The 6,353-nt window shown below is 40.9% G+C and overlaps 1 pseudogene; it reads left to right on the top strand.

The window, feature by feature from the left end:
• The first annotated feature begins 637 nt into the window (after window positions 1-637).
• On the top strand, window positions 638-800 carry LOC121848174 (annotated as a pseudogene).
• The last annotated feature ends 5,553 nt before the right edge of the window (window positions 801-6,353 follow it).

Below are 6,353 nucleotides of genomic sequence, written 5' to 3'. Positions count from 1 at the left end.
CAGCCAATTGCGCACAGCAATGTCCCACAAACATTCATGGATTGAAAATGACCAATTTATTATTGTTTTTTTTNGGAGGGATTATTATTAGGTGTGTGGAGTAAGGAAACTTGCCCAAGATTTCGCCCTCTGCCTGGAATTGAACTCAGGTCTCTCACTTGCAAAGCGAGTGCTCTAACCACTGAGCTACAGGACTCCATACTAAACTTTCCACACTAAACATCTTAAAATATTTTACTAGCCATTACGTAAAGTGTTAGTAATTGTGGGTAAACACAATGGTGATTTGTACTGGAAAGGTCCTAGTAACAGCCATAAGTAGGATGGCCCACAAAATATACAGTCAAGTTCCTCCTCTTGCAAAATAGTGCCATGAGGTGTTTAGGATCCATCTCAACAAGCAGAGCCAGGAGATCAGTTTAACATCTCATTCAAAATAATAATAATAATAATCCTTGGATTTGAAACAGTGGTTTTCACATCAATGGCCTGCAAGGTTAATGGGAGGAGAGTGAGAAGAGTCCCCACCCTCTTCCCCAACTACTGCCCCATGCATACACACACCTATACACAGTCAGCTCCTGGTCTGCTCCTCAAAGTCTTGCTAACAAGCCAGGCTGGCTGGTCTATCATCAAAATGTTGCGGCCTTTTGGCTAGGATCAAGTGTAGTATCTGTTCTTATCAGTTACCCCTTGTGCTAGCAATGCCAGAAAAGTTCTCCTTTTCAGATTCGCTTGTGTTGGTTACGATGACAGACTCTCACCCATAACTGGGGCATTATGGGTGGAGTCCTGTAGATCAATGGTTAGAGCACTCTCCTCGCAAGTGAGAGACCTGGGTTCATTTCTGGGGCAGGCGAAACATTGAGCATATTTCCTTACTCCACCCGCCACTGTTTACCTAGCAGTAAGTAGGAACCTAGTTGTTAGTCGAGTGGCGGATCGCTTTTCCGGTAGTAATAATCCCTTCAAAAAAAAGTAAATTGGTCACTCAATCCATGACCGTTTGTAGGACAATGCTGTACGCAATTGGCTGCAATATTTCGCCCACAAAATATACAGTCAATTTACTTTACAGTATATTCTGTGAAGTGCTTTGAGACATCTCGAAGACGTGATAAGACGCTATATCAGATGAAAGGATTATTATTATTATTATTATGGGAGGGACTGAACCTTTGCTTTCAATCCCCTGTTGGTTGAGATTGGTATTGCAGTACTTCCCATCTGAGGAGTGTGATCTGCCCACACAAAGAGGAAGCAGAGATCCTGGAACTTAAAGCTCACTTGAGCACTTGGTCACAAGGCTCAGGCTGGGTTTGCCCTGCCAGAGAGCCCATCCCATTACCTGACTTCCTCGGGTGGTGAAGACAGGTTTCAGGCTTGCATTGTCATTTGACAATTTAAGGCCTAGAAGAGTTTTGGGGGGGGAATTGGTGCTTGTCTGTCGGACCAACCTTGTACCCTAGGTGGAACATGTTTGGTTGAATTTGATTAATGGGGGTGCGCAGGCCTAACCTCACTCACCAAAAAAAATCAAAGTGCCTCGGAATATTGCAGATCTATTTGGCTCAGTAACTGGATTACTGGACTACTAAGACCACTATTAAAGATATACTAAATTCTGATATTCTTTTGCCAAGCACATCACTTTTGAAACAATTCAGACCCATGTGAGCATAGTTAGCTTTCCCATAAGGAGGACAGTCATGACTTGATCATTAGACATCTGACAAGTGCAGGTTTGAGGCCTCGCTTGGTGGATAGCAGGTAGCAGGAGATCTCTGCATTTTTTTTGGTGTACAACACAACTCAGCATGAAAAACATGGGAATATTGACATTATTCTCCTACGTATAGCCAGACACACACTCTTACTCACTGAGTGGTAGTTCTACCTGTTTGAAGTGCTGAGGAAAAAGAACAAAAGAATTGAGAAGATATAACATTGTGACAATGACAGCAACCTGGGTTCTGATTGTCATGTAATTTTAAACCATAACATTTATGGTCATGAAGTCCAGTTCCTTAGTTTTTTCATAGCCTCTGGAGAGTGAATGGTATCCCAGTTTCAATACAATACAAAATGACATTGTATCCCAAGGCGCTTCCCAATTTTCATTGTGAAACCACCTTCCTGTGGCATAACTGGTAAGCCTCCACTTCCTCAGAAGACAGTATGCAAGTCCTGATAAATATGTGCCTTATTGTAATCTTCATCCAAGGAGTTAAATAAAAATAATCTTGCCTTTTATATAGCATCTTAACATGTTATAATATCTTAAAGCATTACACAAAGTGTTTTTCTATAAAGTGTAATGGCTATGTACTTGTAGGCAAACCCAGTAACCAATTTGTACACAGAAATGTCACACAAACAGTCATGAAGTGACCAACCACAGTTTCTCTCTGGGGGATTGTTGGTCAGGATAGTCTTCCCTCTCTTTTCAAACAGTGCCATGTATCTATACCGTTTGTCCAAAAAAGACAGACTGGACCTGGGTTTAATGTTTCATCCAAAGAACAGCACCTCTGTCAGACGCAGAGTCACTCCATAAAATATTAGAGCGGTGGTCGCCAACCTTTATGGTTGACCAACAAATACATTTTTCTTCATTGAATTTCTCTTTATTCATGGCCGTGCCATGGGTATCGCGGCTCGGTCGCTACTGGAGCTTTGGTGAGGACTTGCCTGGACTGGTGCAGGTGTTTTGCGGGCCATTTCTTGGAAATCCCTGCATTAGTGTCAGCCTCAAATGGTGAGTGTGAAAGTCTTGAGAACACCCAAGCTTCTGCTTCAGAGGCAAGAGTATTAACAACTGAGCCAGGCTGACATCTGAGTAAGGTTGCCTAGGGCCAATGCTGCTTTTTGCCTTCAATAGTGATTAGTAGCATGTGATCTGTAATGATATTCTCTGTATTCATGCTAAAAATCTTCACAGAATATTTGACAAGTTCATTTGGAAGTCAAGCAATGAATAAATCAAAATGGTCAGACACGGCAGAACTCAACAGTGGGTGGACAAACCCTGAGGTATCATCAGCTCTAAGAAGAGCAATTCATTAAGTCTTCTGAAACATTTAGGTATGAGATTGCCCACCAGCTCCAGGCATCAGTTGCAAATGTGATTTGGCACCACTTACATCCAAACTGGGAACTGTGACTGGAAAATCAGGTAGAAGAATGAAAATCTTCTTGAAAGTGTTGCTATACTTTTCATATTTGACAAGTTCACTGGTCCTCAAAGTCTGGGATCTACTCAGAAGTAGAATATTGTAGTAAGGTTTGGAGATATCAGAGTGTGATTTGAAGTGTTGCTGGAGTTTAACCTGTTAAAATCCTGGAGTTCGTTATTGTGAACATTGGCAAATTTCTCACTGCTTGTCTGGATCGGATCACTTTACCCATTAAGGTTAATAGAAGCTGAGAGAGAAGAATCCTACCCTCAATGATTGGTCTGCTCCTCCAAGTCCTGCCAATAAGACAGACTTGCTGGTCCATCATCAACAGTGTGCTGGAATAATTTTTGTACCCAAATTAGGAACTAAGTTATTGTGACTGTCACAGAGGATTAACAGAAGAATCCGATGTTTCATTACCATACGTTAGCTGAGACGTCACTTACTTCTCCCAAGGAGACATCTGATAGGTGTAGATTTGAACCTAATCCCCATGGAAGAGGGTTTCCCTGAAAGCATTGCTTTCCAATGGAATAATTGTTCATCTCAAACTGTACCAAACTCAATACAATTTAAAAAAAAAAAAAAATACTGAATCACTTGGTTAAAAATAAAATCAAGAGCTTCACCTGAATTTTTTAAAAGTTAAACCATATCATTTTAGTTCTGATCTCACAATTAAAGTCATATAGTTTGCTTATAGCGATAACGGCCTGTTTATAGCATTGTACAAGAGCTTGACTGGAGCAGCACCACAAGAAATGTTAGTTCATAAACCAGAATTCCGTATTTATGCCAGAAACACAAAACGGTGACAGCTGCACCTCAAATATTCTGGAACAGTCCAAAAAAAAAGCAGTGATCAAACTTCACAAACTCATTCCTCCTTCCCATGAAACTCTTAGAAGTTTAGTTACCTGGAAGTCAGTACTTTGTGAAGCAGTATTCAAACACAAAGTTAACCAGCACTTGTTGGAAATGGGATCCCTGGAACATTTATTAAGTTAAGGGAAATGTATGACTTGTTTGTTAAGATCCTAGTGATATCTTCAAATTCATCAAATATTTCTGGTGGAGCAACCACCAGGGTCACATTTCTGAGATATATATCCTCACTACAACTTCCAGCAGGATGGTAGGGGGTTAGAAATCGCAGAGGTAGTGGGAATAAGACCGTGGAGGGCTTTGAAGGTGAGGACCAGGATCTTGAACTGTATCCTCTGTGTGATGGGAAGCCTGTGGAGTTGGGCAAGGATGGGGGTGATAGGGTCGCGGAGCCTAGTGCGGGAGAGGACACAGGCTGCAGAGTTCTGGATGATCTGCAGCCTAATGAGGGAGGAGTTGGGAGGCTGACAAACAGTGAGTTTGCATAGTCGAGTCCCGATGTAATGAAAGCATGTATGAGGGTTTCAGCGCCTGCAGTGTGAGACAGTGTCGGAGCCGGGCGACGTTGCGGAGGTGGGGGAAGGGAGAGCAGGTCATGGTGCAGATGTGGGGTAGAAAGGATAGTTGAGGGTCAAACAAGACCCCAAGGTTCCGGACTGGCTTAGCAAGGTGGAGTGTGCAGCCATGGATGGTGATGCTGTCAGCGTCTGAGGTGAGGAGACAGCATATAGTATTTCAGTGTCTGAAATTAGTTTCTTCTTTTAAAATTCCTTATGACTTGAAACTGGGTTTCCAAGAAAGCATGCTTCCAATTGTTCAAATCTAGACATGCCCAATTCTAGAAACAAACAACAATCCCTGCGTCTCTTTGGATTTTTTGAAAATATTATTGCCAAACATAACTTAAGCTTCTATCCTCCACTCATTATACAAACAGAATGATAAATCTTGGGATTTTCTTTTTTAGGATGGGTTTGTGAAACATTTTGGTTTACTGCCAAGCAGAGCACGAGTTGCACTCACGTGATTTGGGAATGTAGCTCCCAACACATCCTCCCTCCCTCCTTTGCTCCCTTCCTTCCTCGGCACATACGCACATCTGCTGCTACATTCCCACTGTTCCTAAACATCTGCAGATTCCATGTCACAGTGCAGAACTGATCATTTTAATCAGTATTTGCTCTTGCCTCTAAGTCCTATGCACTAAATAATAAAACAGTTATACCTCAGTTAATTTTTTCAGGCATTAATGCAATGTTGCACCCAACCATAGAGTGCTTGTGGCTGTTTCTGAATTTAAAAGGCAATTGCTGCATTTCTGAACATTAGCATCGCCTGTTGTGTTAAGATTAAGATTCCCTATTAAAGGGAGAAAATCGAATGTGGAATTTATTACGTTCAAGTACTAGCACTCAGAATGCATAAAGTATGTGCTGCATTATAAGTAAAGTTTGGAATCACAAGCTTTCCTGGTGAGAATAAATTGTATCCATGAATTGGGAACTGAACTAAAACAGATTTATTTAGTCGTGATCAATGGAAAATGGAATCCAAGTGAATGTGGAACAATAAGTAGCCATTCAGATAATGAAATCAACTTCTTACGAAAGAAAGCATATAGAATATATATGACCCTTGCGTAAATAATATTATTGCAGAGGTTTGATGGGCAAGGGTGTGAAAGAAATGCTTCCGTACCTTTGCCCTCCAAGATGATACCAGATGTGAAGGGCACTATATAAATGCAAGCTGTTTTAGTTTGCCATATGTAAAATTTCCACCAGCTGTGATTTTTTCTCATATAGTTATTATTATTATTACAACTCAAGATATAAATGCACGTTCTTGTTGTTGTGTTGCGTATTACTTACTCATTCATGGAACAATATCAAAATTATTGATAATATAAAGTTTCTGAAAAAAAATCCCTGCCAGGTATATTTTCATTGTCAAATGTTCCAAATACATTGAGAAGCAGATTAATTTTACCTGTGGGCACCCTGACCACAATCTCACTGCTCCCAAAAATCAGTTGCAAAGCAACACAGGAAGTATCTTGCCTGTTTTATCAAGGTGAGTTCACCAACAGTGGTGCTCCAGGCCATGACAAGATGGTTCACATCCCATTATAAAATCTTTATAATGACAGTTGGCTGAATGGTACTTGAAAAGTTATCAGCCTGACTCAGTTTATAGCACTCTTGCCTCTTAATCATAAGCATTTGGCGACATCCTATCAGTCGTAAAGGGAGCTATGTAAATGTCAATTTTATTGTGTTGTGTTATAAA

This window comes from Callorhinchus milii, unplaced genomic scaffold, assembly GCF_018977255.1.
Source record: "Callorhinchus milii isolate IMCB2004 unplaced genomic scaffold, IMCB_Cmil_1.0 Scaffold2, whole genome shotgun sequence".
NCBI classification, from domain to species: domain Eukaryota; kingdom Metazoa; phylum Chordata; class Chondrichthyes; order Chimaeriformes; family Callorhinchidae; genus Callorhinchus; species Callorhinchus milii.
The sequence above is the reverse complement of the archived record's forward strand: the minus strand, read 5'-3'. Positions and strand labels throughout refer to the sequence as shown.